Raw genomic sequence first — 13,167 nt, forward strand, 5'->3', positions numbered from 1 at the left:
GCTGCCCTCGGGTGTCGACAGCGCAGTACTGTAGCCAGGGAGCGAGCGCATGCGCGGTGATCCCGCCGTGCTCCCTGCTGCCCTCGCGTGTCGACAGCGCAGTACTGCACCGAGGGAGCGAGCGCATGCGCGTTGATCCCGCCGTGCTCCCTGCTGCCCTCGCGTGTCGACAGCGCAGTACTGCAGCCAGGGAGCGAGCGCATGCGCGTTGATCCCGCCGTGCTCCCTGCTGCCCTCGCGGGTCGACAGCGCAGTACTGCACCCAGGGAGCGAGCGCATGCGCGGTGATCCCGCCGTGCTCCCTGCTGCCCTCGCGTGTCGACAGCGCAGTACTGCACCGAGGGAGCGAGCGCATGCGCGGTGATCCCGCCGTGCTCCCTGCTGCCCTCGCGTGTCGACAGCGCAGTACTGCACCGAGGGAGCGAGCGCATGCGCGGTGATCCCGCCGTGCTCCCTGCTGCCCTCGGGTGTCGACAGCGCAGTACTGCAGCCAGGGAGCGAGCGCATGCGCGGTGCTCCCGCCGTGCTCCCTGCTGCCCTCGCGTGTCGACATCGCAGTACTGCAGCCAGGGAGCGAGCGCATGCGCGGTGCTCCCGCCGTGCTCCCTGCTGCCCTCGCGTGTCGACATCGCAGTACTGCAGCCAGGGAGCGAGCGCATGCGCGGTGCTCCCGCCGTGCTCCCTGCTGCCCTCGGGTGTCGACAGCGCAGTACTGCAGCCAGGGAGCGGCCGCATGCGCGGTGCTCCCGCCGTGCTCCCTGCTGCCCTCGCCTGTCGACAGCGCAGTACTGCAGCCAGGGAGCGGCCGCATGCGCGGTGCTCCCGCCGTGCTCCCTGCTGCCCTCGGGTGTCGACAGCGCAGTACTGTAGCCAGGGAGCGAGCGCATGCGCGGTGATCCCGCCGTGCTCCCTGCTGCCCTCGCGTGTCGACAGCGCAGTACTGTAGCCAGGGAGCGAGCGCATGCGCGTTGATCCCGCCGTGCTCCCTGCTGCCCTCGCGTGTCGACAGCGCAGTACTGCAGCCAGGGAGCGAGCGCATGCGCGTTGATCCCGCCGTGCTCCCTGCTGCCCTCGCGGGTCGACAGCGCAGTACTGCACCCAGGGAGCGAGCGCATGCGCGGTGATCCCGCCGTGCTCCCTGCTGCCCTCGGGTGTCGACAGCGCAGTACTGCAGCCAGGGAGCGAGCGCATGCGCGTTGATCCCGCCGTGCTCCCTGCTGCCCTCGCGTGTCGACAGCGCAGTACTGCACCGAGGGAGCGACCGCATGCGCGTTGATCCCGCCGTGCTCCCTGCTGCCCTCGCGTGTCGACAGCGCAGTACTGCACCGAGGGAGCGAGCGCATGCGCGGTGATCCCGCCGTGCTCCCTGCTGCCCTCGCGTGTCGACAGCGCAGTACTGCAGCCAGGGAGCGAGCGCATGCGCGGTGATCCCGCCGTGCTCCCTGCTGCCCTCGCGTGTCGACAGCGCAGTACTGCACCGAGGGAGCGAGCGCATGCGCGGTGATCCCGCCGTGCTCCCTGCTGCCCTCGGGTGTCGACAGCGCAGTACTGCACCGAGGGAGCGAGCGCATGCGCGGTGATCCCGCGTGCTCCCTGCTGCCCTCGGGTGTCGACAGCGCAGTACTGCACCCAGGGAGCGAGCGCATGCGCGGTGATCCCGCCGTGCTCCCTGCTGCCCTCGGGTGTCGACAGCGCAGTACTGCACCCAGGGAGCGAGCGCATGCGCGGTGCTCCCGCCGTGCTCCCTGCTGCCCTCGCGTGTCGACAGCGCTGTACTGCACCGAGGGAGCGAGCGCATGCGCGTTGATCCCGCCGTGCTCCCTGCTGCCCTCGGGTGTCGACAGCGCAGTACTGCACCCAGGGAGCGAGCGCATGCGCGGTGATCCCGCCGTGCTCCCTGCTGCCCTCGCGTGTCGACAGCGCAGTACTGCACCGAGGGAGCGAGCGCATGCGCGGTGATCCCGCCGTGCTCCCTGCTGCCCTCGCGTGTCGACAGCGCAGTACTGCAGCCAGGGAGCGAGCGCATGCGCGGTGATCCCGCCGTGCTCCCTGCTGCCCTCGCGTGTCGACAGCGCAGTACTGCACCGAGGGAGCGAGCGCATGCGCGGTGATCCCGCCGTGCTCCCTGCTGCCCTCGCGTGTCGACAGCGCAGTACTGCACCCAGGGAGCGAGCGCATGCGCGTTGATCCCGCCGTGCTCCCTGCTGCCCTCGCGTGTCGACAGCGCAGTACTGCACCCAGGGAGCGAGCGCATGCGCGGTGCTCCCGCCGTGCTCCCTGCTGCCCTCGCGTGTCGACAGCGCTGTACTGCAGCCAGGGAGCGACCGCATGCGCGGTGATCCCGCCGTGCTCCCTGCTGCCCTCGCCTGTCGACAGCGCAGTACTGCAGCCAGGGAGCGAGCGCATGCGCGGTGATCCCGCCGTGCTCCCTGCTGCCCTCGCGTGTCGACAGCGCAGTACTGCAGCCAGGGAGCGAGCGCATGCGCGGTGATCCCGCCGTGCTCCCTGCTGCCCTCGCCTGTCGACAGCGCAGTACTGCAGCCAGGGAGCGAGCGCATGCGCGGTGCTCCCGCCGTGCTCCCTGCTGCCCTCGCCTGTCGACAGCGCAGTACTGCACCGAGGGAGCGAGCGCATGCGCGGTGATCCCGCCGTGCTCCCTGCTGCCCTCGCGTGTCGACAGCGCAGTACTGCACCGAGGGAGCGAGCGCATGCGCGGTGATCCCGCCGTGCTCCCTGCTGCCCTCGCGTGTCGACGAACCAGTACTGCACCGGTAAGGCGCCCGCCTGCGCACTGGTTTCCCTGTGCTCACTGCTGCCCTCCGGTGTCGACACGCCAGTTCTGCAGCCGCCGCTGCCCTCGCCGGCATACGGAGAATACTGCAGCCAGCCGGCGCGCACCCGCGCAGTGCCGATCGCCGTGTTCGCCCCTACTCCGCCGTGTTTGGGTAACGGGTAAGCGAAGGGGCCGTGCTCCTCGCCCCTTCCCCGTGCTCACAGACCCGTAGCGCAGAGTGCTTTTCCGTCCTGGTGCTTCCTTCCTGTTGTCGCGGGGACGGGCAGTGCCGCCTCGGCGCTGCTCCGCGGTGCCCTCGCACCGGTGCAGCACCGGAGCCCGCTCGCTGATCCCCGCCGGGCTCTCGGGCACGGACCGAGCAGCCCCGGGGCGCCCGCCGCTGAGCGCGAGCCCCGCGGGGCCGCGGCGGGGGCGGCGGGCTGCAGTGCGCGTGCGGGAGCGGCCGGCTGCAGCCCCGCGCCGGGAGCACGCGGGGGCGCTCTTCCCCGCCTGGCCTCCCTCCGCTGCTCCCCTCCTCCCCCCCTCCCCTTCCCTCGCCTCCCTCCGCTCCCCTCCTCCCCCCTCCCCTCCCCTCCCGCTCGGGGTGGAGCCGGCGCATGCGCGGTGCTCGAGAGCCGGGCCCCCGGCGCTGCCGCGCCCCGTTCGCGGGCGGCGCATGCGCGGCGGCGGGGAGCAGCATGGCGGCGCGCGGGGACGGAGTTTTCGCTGGGGCGGTGGCAGGTGAGGGCCGAGGCCGCTCGGAGTCGAGGATGCGGGGACTTCGGTGAGGCGAGCGCGTCGCTTCGGGTGGCCGCGGGTGTCAGGCGGTCTCCTGTCCGCTGGGGCCGTCGCTGCGTGGAGGCGGAGGTGCGGGGCGAGGTTTGCGGAGGGGGCTCGGGCCTGGCGCCGCGCCGCGCCGGCAGCGCGGCCCAGGGTCTGCCGGGAGCGCGGGTTTGACCGTCCGTTTGCCGCGTGTCGCCCTCAGGGCCCCGGTTCCTCCCCGGCGCGGCCGGGGCGGGCGCTCGCCCCTGCGGAGGCGGCCGGGAGGAGCGGCGAGGCTGGCGGGCCCCGGAGCGGCGCTGGGCGGACGGCTCCCGCTGTGCAGGCCTGCCCGAGGGTGCTGGTAAGTCACCAGGAAGCTTAAAGCTACCGGACCAAACCGATTTAAGGTCACTTTGAGCCAGGTGCAGTTAGCGCAGCGCCGAGATCGTTTACTTGAGAGTCGTAGCTAGGGAAACGAGAAGGTGGACAGGGGAAAAGTACTCCCAGGCACCTGCACCCTGAGGCCTCCCCCAGCTGCGGGCCCAGACTGTGGGCCCCAGCCAACCCGGGCACCAACTGATGGAAACCCCCACTGAGCCTTGCTGAGTCCTCCCTCCTCTACAGCTGCCCCTAAATAGTGCCTTGGTTTTAATAATTTAAATTAATTTATTAATTTATGAATTAACAGATTAATTTGTAAAAGGTGTTCTAATACATATCGGGTGTGATCTGTGTCTCCCCCTTGACTCCTTCCCACTTTAGAGAAGAGGGAATTTACAGCGCTTCTTGCTGAAGAATGTTGATGGGTGGATGCACAGATGACAAAGGGATTTTTCTCTCTTTTCCTCACCACCGAGCCCTCTGTGTGTGCAAGAGGACTTTCTAAGTGTGGCTGGTCTGAGATAATAGTGCTGTGCACAATGCTTAAGGAGAATATTAACATAGAACTGCAGGCTAAGGGATAACCTAAAACACTAAAAGGCTCAGGAAAAAGCTAGGAGAACAGTGAGGGGCTATGGGAAGCCCCAGTGACGCTACAGAAAACAGCCTGGCTTTTAGGCACGTTCTCAGAGAAGGAGCAATGTCTTACTCCAGCCCATAGGCAATGGGTGCTATTAATTACCACCTGTAATTACCAAAAGTTCTGTAAAAGCAGAAGGGGCTAGAGATGATGCATAGCAGATTATGAACTATAAAGTTGAAACAACAATCTTCTCTTAAAATAGAAACACGTTAGTCCTAAGTAATAGATGAATGTAGCTTTGAGTAACGTGAAGAGAAGTGGTTAAGTCAGTCACCCTGAAAACCTTTGAGAAGTGGTCCAAAAATCTGGTACCCTCATGGCCTCATCAGTCTTTCGGGTTTGTTTGGTAGGGTGGCCCACTGAAGGGGGACACCTTGAAGAGAAGCAGCTAGACGTCATGATGCAGTTGTTCATTTTGGTCATCGCCTCTGAGGTAAGCATCCAAGTACAGGAGGGATAATCTAGGAGATGTATCAAAAAGGTAACAGGTTTGAAACAGAGGCAGGCAAATTAAGTGCTGTCATTCTTCCATGTAGTTAAAGACTGAGAGAATTGTTGGTTAAGCACGTGTATACAAGGGTTTGAGAAAGGATATTGAATGGTACAATAACAGTGAACCAGAATAAGGTTTCATGGAAGATGGCATAGGTGTGTATTAGGTGATGTGCCTGCCTGTCTAATAACCTAGCCCTAGTTGCTGTATGTTTTGTTACCAAACTGTTTACCCTGTAATGTATGATGCCAAGTGCTGTTATAGTACCTTTCCTTTAAGGAAAAGAAAAAAGAGAAAAAGAACATGGTAAAGAGAAAAAGAACATGCACAAATTTAAGCATTTCATTGAAGGTAAAATGCAAGTTTATCTGTTTGTTACAGAGATGGAAGTAACGATAGCAAATGCTGACAAAGAGAAAAGATGGACAAGCAGTTTTTTGTGATTAATACCTAATGGACTGGATGAAACAAGGAAGCAAAAATGGACCCTTAATATCACCAGAAACTGCTACAGAAGGAGGTGTTCCACCATGGGTAACTAAGGTAACTGTTATAACAAATAACAAATCCCTGTTATTTCTGTCTCCCGGGGGTGGCACTGAGGACTAAAGTAACCCATTCTTACCTTTTGGATATTGTTAACTGTATCTGCCTCAGTTTTGCTTTGGTTGTTATCTTATATCCGTATACAAAAAGGAAAAGATATAATACTTGTTAGAGTAATTGCCATGGCTGAAATTGAACAGACCAGGAAAACGTAAGCAAGCTGAAGTAATAAAATCAAATGGAACCAACTGAAAGCTGTCTCCATCTCCCCAAAAAGGAAACCCCATTCCTCCTGTTGAGGAAGGATCCCTAGGAATAGTGATCAGGATAACAGATCACCAACATATAACAGAAGGTCTGCACGTGTTACAAAAAGTATGCTGCATACATATTTCTTTGCATGTGACTTTATGTATCTATGAAGCATCATATTTTAAGAGCTACAAGACAGCAACTTATTATCTTAGGGGAATGATAGTCAAGTGACCAGAGTTCCCGAAGAGGAAGTGAGAGTGAGAGAGAAGTATCTGAATTGTAAAATTAAGAGGTGAATTTCAGGAAGGCTCAATTGGTGCAACCCCAGGTTCCTGATATGGCAATGGTATTTGGGGAAACAGGAATATAGTAGCTAGAAAAAAGGTTAAAGCCTTATGAAATTAAGACTCTTTCTTGTCAGTTCCAACTTTAGGGCAATTTTAGGAGGATTTAATTTCCTCCAGCAGTGTTAATATAACTTGCGTGGTATCAGCAGACCACGGTGGGAATTACGGGAAAGGAGTCAGGAATGGAGCTGGAACAAGGAACATGATGCTGCTTTCACTAAACTGAAAGAAGCGGCTGTAAAATCTCCTGCCCTCAAATTCCCAGGACAAGGCAAGCCTTTTTCAGTAAGGATTCCCACATCTACTGATTTCGTGGGAGCAGCGCTGCTGCAAAAGAGCAGTAGAGGGAAAGTGGGTGCCAGTGGCATCATCCTTACATCCCCTTTGAGGCCCGAACAGAAACTCTCTGGCTGTGAGAAAGACTGTTTAGAAGCAATCTGGGCTGTAACTGTCTTTGAGACTTTTACCTTTTATCAGCCCAGATGCAGCCCAATCTGCTCAATTCCCTCTAAACTAGCTCACGTCAGGGAAATAAATAGGCAGCAGAGTATCCTCTGTCTAAGTGGGACAGTGGGCACTGATCTTAACAAGGGGGGAGTTACAGTGCAAGTGTACCAAGAAGCAAATCATCTTCTGTGCATCTGAATTGAATGAGGGGTAGAGCGCGGTTGTGCCAAAAATGTGGACACAGAAGGCTTCTGAAAGATTAAGCTCTAGCGGCTACTTAGTCTAACTTCCCTTTCACAGCAACCCAAGTGTCCTCATGGCTTCCAAAAGGGGAGTTGGGGGAAGCGGTATTTGTGGCTTGCCTGTGCTCGTTTGCTTTGCTTGTGTGTATATTAGATCTGCTTTTGTGCATATAAATGGGTTTGTCTTATGATTTTCTGCAGAGCTCTGATTTTTTTTTTTGCTTTGCTTTATACTTTCGGAGGATGATGGATTTTACCGTGCCTCCATCAACAAGCGCTGGCTGACAAAGTTATAATGTCCCAGCGGAGACTCTTAGGCAAGACGGAGGAGTTCAGACACGCAGCCTGCCAGAAGAACGTCACCTGGGAGGGGTTGCTAGCCTTGAGCTATAGGCGCTGATGCATATGGCTCATTCTGGCAGACACGGAGGGGTTTTCTTTGGTGGCAGAAATTGTAGCTTGACTGTACACCCTATAGCGGCAGTATTTTTGTGTTTATAAATTGTGTTAATCTTAGGTATTCAGAACATCGGGGATCGACTACATGCTGCCATGAAGAACTACAGGCTACCGCTCTCAGACCTTTGTAAGTTACAGCGTGTCAAAAGCGGCCAGGAGAATCCAAATGCCAGTGGAAAGATTCTCTGCGTGGTCCTGCTGAAGAACTTCAGCTGTAGGAAGGTTGGCTGCATCCTCACTGGACTTGTGAGTAATAAGCCACAATTCATGGACCAGCCAAGGAGAGAGGGGAATAGTGGGCCCGTGGGTGCACCCTCGCTCTTGCAGACACAGACACTCTGGAGGTATAGGGATACAGGCAAGCAGGCCCACAAGTGGCCTCCACGTGCCTTTCGGTGTGGCTGCGGGTCTTCCACACAGCAGTGCCCAAGTGGACTTTGGGCCCAGCGGTACACAGAGAGCTCTGCAGCTCAGCAGGTGAGTGGAACTGGAGCGTGTTGAGGGCTGTTCCGGGCTGTCTGGATCCATCTGGTTCCACTCGCTGTCCCTCTGTCCAGCGCTCCATCTTTTTCTTTCTTTCCCCGTAGCTCTGTCTGATACCCTGTCCCTTTGTTTAGCTACTCAGTGCCCTGCCCAGTTCCCCATCCCTCTGGTACTCTTTGCATCCCTCTGTCAATATCTTCCTCCCTCCGACTGGCTCCCTATCGCTCTATCCAGCTCTCCATCATCCTTTTCCCCTCTCTGTCCCACTACCTGCCCGCTGTTCCTCTGTCCAGCTCCCCATCCCTCTGCTGCTCTTGTCTGTCTCTTTGTACCTTTCCAGCCTTCTGTCCCCCTCTCCAGCCTTCTCTTTCTATTTCTGTCCCTCTGTTCAGCTCCCCATCCATCTATTTGTCTCCCTATCCCTCTTTTCCCCTCTTCTATCTCATCTCTCTGTCTGACTTCCCCTCCCTCTTTTTTTTCTCTCCATCTTTCTGGTTGGCTCTTCATCCTTCTCACTCTCTTCCCATTGCTCTGACTGGCTCCCTTTCCCTCTCTTCCAGTCCCCGTTCCTCTGTCTGGTTCTCCACCCTTCTCTTTTGCTTCCCGTCCCTCTGTCTGCTTCCCCTTCCCTCCTTTCCTCTCTTTATTCTTCTGTCCACTTCTACATCCCTCTTTTTCTCTCTTCTGCTCCCTGGTCCTCTGTCCAGCCCTCCACCTGTCTGGCCCTCTGTCCTCTTTTTCTCTTCCTTTGTCCAGGGCCCTGACCCTGGGGCTAGGTCTCTATCCTTCTCTTTCTTTTTCCATCCGTCAGCCAAGCTCTCTATCCCTCTTTCCTTCTGTTCTGCTCCCTGTCCCTCTGTCCAGCTGAAGGTTCATCATTCCTTTGTGTTTTGTCTGGTGTGGAAGGTGTCAAGAGGCAATTGGTGCTCGGCAGAGACGATCAGTAGCAACCAGAGGGTCCCATCAATCTGCCTGGTTCAGGTCATGTCAGACACCTCTGCAGTGACTCTACGTGTGGGGGCACGGGGCTGTGGATGTGCAGTGGGGGAGCACTAATGGGCCATAGATGCTGTGGGGGATGTGGTAGACATTAGCATGTGGTAGAGATTAGCAGAGGCTCAGAGTACTCGGGTGTTAGGACAGGTGCAGGTAGGGCAGGGTGTGCTAGGGCAGTCTGGAGCTGCTGTTGTCCGTCTTACACGTCAGCGCAGTCTGCAGTTACTGTGTCTTGTCTGCCTGTGCGCAGACAGGGCTGCTGCGCGGTGCAGTTGGAGTCGTGATTGTGTCGCTGGCATTGAGCCCTGTTTTCTGACTTTATGCAAACTGTTGTCTTCCCTACATCAGCCTTACTCTGCTCCTCTTCCAGGAGCCTGTGCTCAGCTCTGCTTTCCAACACGCTGTCACGTCACAGGGATTTCCAGCACGGTCTGTCTAACTTGGGCCACATGCTAGGCAGCCTGAATGAGTGAAGCAAAATCCTTCTTCTGTCATTGTCCAGGCCAGAGTCAGTTTCCCATCAGCTCAGTCTCCAGAGTTTGGAGTTTTTGGAGGCCTTAGTTTTTATCCTGCCTTGGCTGGACAGTGCTTTCTGAGAGTGTCCGTCAGCGGCACAGTTTCCCTGAGGAGGACCATCTACCGAAGGCTGGAGGTGGCCGAGTGCCTGAGCGAGCCTGACTGTATGTGAGGGCTGCTGTGACATCCTTGCGATAAAACGGAGCCTGAGAGAGTGACTGGAGCAGTGTAGAGGGTCAGTCATAATTGTGGGAATAGTTACGGGCCTTGGACTAGGGAGTAGTTCTAGGAGGGCTGTGCAGTTGCCTGGCCTCTCAGTAACTGTTCTGGCTTCTTTGCAGGTGCTGAAGCATAGTCTGGCAGTCGAAGGAGCGGTGTCACAGCTGGGAGCTCTGCGGAGATCTGTGGCTGGCCATGAAGGTCGAGCTCTGACTTGCAGCGTGGACACAGCTAAGTCTTGGGGCTGCACTGTGTGTGTGCAGGGCTGGGAGGTGGAAGGTGGTTGTCCCCTAGGTGGTTGCTGGAGTCACTGGCTGTGGATGTTTGCCCATGGAGCTGAGGGGACCAAAAATATTAATTGTCTGTAATGGAGTTGAATAAGCGCTTGCAATGTTTCAGGTAGGTTCAGTGGAAGTGCAGCTTACTGCAGTCCTGTGGAGCGATTCTTGCATGTGCTCACATTTGAATGGTGGCTAAGACCAAGCTTATAAACAGCAACTGTAACATGATTCTGATGCATATCTTCCTGTTCTGCTGAACTTCTAAATGAAGGGGAAACTTCTTAAGCTGTGGGCAAAACTTGCACGCTCATGTGTACTTTGGTGTTTCTTGCTTAAAGCTGAGGGTTTGGAGTTTTTCACTTAAGGTTTATTGTTTAGTTTGTTGTTGAGGGTCTGTCACTCAGGGGCTATGGTTTATTACTTTATTTTGTGGGATTGTCTTTATCAGTCAGGGTTTACAGTTTGCTGACTTAGCGATCAGGGCGCAGGATTTAAAATCCAACCTCATCCGTAAATTTTAAAGCAACCACTTGGGTTCCAAGATTTGCAGTTTGTCACTTAGGGTTCAGGGTTTACGCCTTACTGATAAATGACAAGGGCTGAATCCTTAGATAATAAACTGTAAGCCCCGAAGCCTAAGCAGCAGGCTGCAAACCCTTCTTTGGGGTTCCTAACCTTCCCCTGTTCCCAGCGTTCAGCTTTGTGCACTGACCTGAGGTCTGGATTTGATAAGGCGCAGGCCCATCGCACTGAGAGTGGTGATGTGACAGGTGAGGTGAGAGCTGTGAAAGTGTCTTGCAGGGCTCTAGTCTGGGGTAGGGCAGTAGTGCAGACAGGCAGGATCAGAGATCAAAGATCCTCTCACCTGTCAGAGCTGAATCCTATCCCTGAAGGAAAAAGTAGAGGGGATAGGCTGTCAGCTACTCAGACGCCTGCCACCTCAAGGGCAGCAGCAGGAGCTGACCCTTCCCCAAAGGACCGACGAACGCTGGTGCAGAGATGACTCTTCAGGTGTCACAGGGTAAGGAGAAGCATGCTGGCACCGAGGTCCATGGCAGACTCTCTCCCAAGTGTTGCTTCTGTGCAGTAAAACAATAAACAGTTGCTTTACTCTTTGCACTCATGTCTGTGGTTCCTGCTGTTGCTTTGCCTGAAGATGATGCCCAGGGGAGGAGGTTACACATTGTGTCTGGGATTGGGAGCTGGTCCCCACATCCTTTGTACTTGGGGGTCCCTGCGGTTCCCAGGGACCCCAGTGCTGTTCACAGGGCTTGGGGTAACTTCCCTTGCATTGCCTTGACCCTTGGGGCTCTTGGTGGAGATTCCCATTATTCTGGGGGCAGCCAGGGCCCCCCCAGGGCTGTGTGAAGTCCCCAGACTGCCCTCAGATTTGCTTTCAGCACTCCGCAACGTCCCTCATGTGTCGGTGGCGGGGGCCTGTGTGCCTGGAGACAGAGTTTTCCTGGGGAAAGGGGGAGCCTGCAGGCACCTTGCTGTCAGCTGCATTGAGCCCTGTGACATGCCTTGTGGCCCCTTTAGTGTGCACAAAGGCCCTTCACTTGAATTTTGGTTTGCCCAAGAGCCCTGCATTTGCCCTTTGGTGGTCCTCAGGACAGCTCAATTCACGTTTTGGGTTGCTGGCAAGCCCTCTGTGTGCTTTTCCGCGTGCCCTGGGGCCCGATGTTTGTTTTGCAGCACACTGCAAAGTTCCTTGTCCAGGGATCCAGGACAAGGATCCCTGGAAAGATCCAGAGGATCTTTATCCCCTGTCCCAGAGTTTTCTGGGTGATTTTTGGTGTGCCCCAGGGTCCTGCCTTTGCCTTTTGGTGCCCCCAGAGTCACTCTGTTTGCTCTATCATCACCTGGTAATATTTTTTTTTTAACTTCTATTGCACCCAGAGGTCTCGATTTGTTCTCTTGTGCCCTGAATACTCCCTTTTCCTCTCTGTACAGCTCACGGCTCTCCCTTCAGCTTTTAGCAAGCACCTCTCAGGCGCTGGGGTGCCTCTGCTGCCCTGGCAGCCCCAGCTGTCCCTGATGGGGCTGAGGGTAATTCCCTTCCCCTGGTTCCTGAGGGCTGCAGCTGTGGGCCCTGGGGCTGGAACAAGCCCCAGGTGGGGCTGATGGCCACGGCAGGCATGCGCCGGGGCTGGGGCCGCAGTCGGGAGGAAGCTCGTGCAGGGGCCGGTCTGGGACAACGGAGCTGCCTCTGAGCACCGCCCGCCGGGACCGGCGCTGCGGCCGCACCGCGGAGGAGGTGAGCGGGGCCGGGGGGTGCGCGCGTCCCGGCAGACGGGAGCATCTCGGGCCAGCGGAAACTGCGCCGGGGATGGCGGTGCACCAGGGCGGTGGGGAAGAGCGGAGCACCGGGGCCACGGGGAGTGGTCAGGAAGGGGGTGCGCCGGGGCTGGGGGGGAGGTAAGAGGGGGGACCAGGGCTGTGATGGGGCGAGGAGGGGAGAAAAAAGGGGGGCGCCAGGGCGAGGGTGGAGCGAGGAAAGGGTTGCACCGGGGCTGGAGGAGGAAAGAAAAGGGGCGTCGGGGCTGCAGTGGTGCGGGGGGAGGGAGGACGGGGGGGCGTCGGGGCTGGCGGGGTTGGTTTATTGCGCGGTGGGAGTGGCGCGGGGGGTCCTGGGTCAGACCGGGACCGTGTCGGGGGGGGCGGGGGAAGGAGAGATCCCAGAGGAAGGCCTGGGAGAGTCGCAGTGGGGGCAGGGGCAGTGTCGGAGCTGACCCGGGGCCGGTCCGGCGGCGTCGGGGGAATCTCGGGCCGGGGTTGGGGATCGCGGGGCCGCGCTCCGGGCTCGGCGGCGTCCGGGTCTCGGGGGGCGGGGAAGGGGGTGGGACGGAAAGGAACGGAATCGCCGCAGGGCCAAACCTCACCGAGCGCTGAGGACCGCGGAATGCCGGGAGCAGTAGTCTTCCGGCACGGGGCTTCCGGGCGGCCATGTTGTTTTGCGGGCCATGCCGGGAGCAGTAGTCTTCCTGCACGAGGCTTCCGGGAGGCCATGTTGTTTCACCGTGCATGCCGGGAGCAGTAGTCTTCCGGCACGGGGCTTCCGGGAGGCCATGTTGTTTCGCCGTGCATGCCGGGAGCAGTAGTCTTCCGGCACGGAGCTTCCGGGAGGCCATGTTGTTTCGCGCGTTGTGCCGGGAGCAGTAGTCTTCCGGCACGGAGCTTCCGGGAGGCCATGTTGTTTCGCCGTGCATGCCGGGAGCAGTCGTCTTCCGGCACGGGGCTTCCGGGAGGCCATGTTGCTTTGCGCGGTGTGCCGGGAGCAGTAGTCTTCCGGCACGGGACTTCCGGGAGGCCATGTTGTTTCGC

At 57.9% G+C, this 13,167-nt stretch overlaps 1 long non-coding RNA gene across 1 annotated transcript; it reads right to left on the minus strand.

The window, feature by feature from the left end:
* Positions 1–8,371: 8,371 nt before the first annotated feature.
* LOC138066132 (uncharacterized) lies at positions 8,372–12,669 on the minus strand. Its single transcript, XR_011139389.1, has 2 exons — positions 12,577–12,669; positions 8,372–10,922 (listed from the first exon to the last, which is right to left on the minus strand). It is a non-coding gene; the product is annotated as an uncharacterized lncRNA (long non-coding RNA).
* Between the last annotated feature and the right edge of the window lie 498 nt (positions 12,670–13,167).

The sequence above is a fragment of the Struthio camelus genome, chromosome 2 (assembly GCF_040807025.1).
Source record: "Struthio camelus isolate bStrCam1 chromosome 2, bStrCam1.hap1, whole genome shotgun sequence".
NCBI lineage: Eukaryota > Metazoa > Chordata > Aves > Struthioniformes > Struthionidae > Struthio > Struthio camelus.